We start from the raw sequence: 2,026 nt of genomic DNA, 5'->3' as shown, positions 1-2,026 counted from the left end.
GTGTGTGTGAGTGTTCCAGATGAGTGTGTGTGTGAGTGTTCCAGATGAGTGTGTGTGTGAGTGTTCCAGATGAGAGTGTAAGTTGAGTTCCAGTTGTGTGTGTGTTCCAGATGACATAGAGAGTGTGTGTAAGTGTACCAGATGTGAGAGTGTATGTTCCAGGTGAGAGACAGAAAGAGAGAGAGAGAGAGAGAGAGAGAGAGAGAGAGAGAGAGAGAGAGAGAGAGAACGAGAACATAGAGGCCAAAGGCTGACTTTGGGTCTCTTCCCTTACTTAATCTTCATCTTTGCTTTTGTTTGTTTGTTTTGGGGCAGAGTTTTGTCTTTACAGCTGTCTATGTTGCGTTTGTGTGTGTGTGTGTGCTCGAGTGTGACACAGTGCTCACAGAGGTCCAAGACCGTGCATCAGAGTTGGTCCTCTCTTCCCTTGAGAGAACTGAGAACTGAACTCAGGTCATCAGGCTTGGCGACAGAGCCTTATTCACAGAGCCATCAAGACCCCACCTTCCTTTTGGGGTAGTGTCTCCCTGAACCTGAAGTTAACCAATTGGCTAACACTAGCTGGTCAGCGAGCTCCAGAAATCCTCTGGCCTCTGCCTCCCGAGTGCTGGGATCACAGCCCATCTTTTTACACGAGCGCTGGGCATTCAAACTCTGACCCTCATGCCTGTATGGTGCACACTTTTCTCACCAGCCTGTCTCCCCAACCCCTCTGAAATGCTTCTCGACTCCCATTCTGCACTCTGTGCAAACTCATGTCTGTCCACCACCCACCCCCACCCCCAGGGTCATTCCTGCAGGAAACATCTTGCAGGGAACTGGTCTGTGGAGTCCGACTTCGCCCACAGGGATCAGCTTGATCCTGCCACCCTCTAGGTAGATTACAGCTGTCTTGGCACCTTCCTGAGTGCCTCGCGCCTCGCACTGTATTTGCAAACACCGTGCACTCAGGATAGATCTTCGAGGAACACTTAGTACCCTTTACCAATGTGTGAAAACATGCAGTTGCTGCAAAAAAAAACATCTTTTTCAATAAAGTAAGATCCAATTAGCGTTGCCTTCTGTGTCAGGACAGCCAGTATTTCAGAGGAATTCCCTCGGCTCATTCAGCTGCTAGTCTGTGATGCCCCTTCCATGCCTGTCTTCAGGACTGGCCTGCTCTGGCCTGTGTGCTGCCACAGAACCCTTCAAATCTGAGGGACTGGACACCAGTGGACACCATAGATGGCTCGTGGGTAGTGAGACAGGCAAGTGGTGCCTTCGGGGTTAGTGGGATGGAATACCGTGCTGTGAATCTGGTTTTGCTGGTTTTTTTTTTATTTATATTCTCTCTCTCTGTCTCTCTCTCTGTCTGTCTTTGCTCTCTCTTTCTGTATGTGTGTGTGGGGGGGGGTGGTTGTGGGTGTGAGTGGTTGCCTCTTAGTTCATGGATAACTTACAGATGTTGGTTTGCTCCTTCTAGATCTGGGGTTAGAACTCGGGTCTTGGGTCCTATTCTCACTGAGCCATCTCTCTTTGCTACTTGTAAAGATTGATAATAAAGAAGAAATTCAGATTAAGAGTGACATACAAGACTGGAGGTCGCTCAGGGGCACCAGCACCGTGTCTGGAGCAGTCCAGACCTTGGGCAGGGTTGGGTAGCAGCTGGCTCCTTTCAAATGACTTCCCATAACCTCCCCACTCTGTCAACTTTTCTTCCCCAACACAGGTGACCAAGTCCAGGCTGCAGGGGCAGCTTGCTCACACTGCTGCACGGTGACCTTTCTGGCAAGGGTGAGACTGAGGAGGCGGCCCACGCTGAAAAAGGGGGACCTGCATGCCAAATTGTCCGGCCCAGTGGCCACGGCAGCCTCTGGCAAGGGAGACAACATCGAGTCCAGGAACTAACTGGAAGGCGCCTGGGTAAGAGCTGGAGCGGTTCCAGGGACTCGTGCGCCACTCGTCCCCAACGGTGGCCCGGAAGGCGCAGTGCGGCCCGCGCCCCGCCTCCGCCGGCGCCCCCTCGCGCCCCGGGTGGGCCCTGCAG

Source organism: Microtus ochrogaster, linkage group LG8 (genome assembly GCF_000317375.1).
Source record: "Microtus ochrogaster isolate Prairie Vole_2 linkage group LG8, MicOch1.0, whole genome shotgun sequence".
NCBI classification, from domain to species: domain Eukaryota; kingdom Metazoa; phylum Chordata; class Mammalia; order Rodentia; family Cricetidae; genus Microtus; species Microtus ochrogaster.
The sequence above is the reverse complement of the archived record's forward strand: the minus strand, read 5'-3'. Positions refer to the sequence as shown.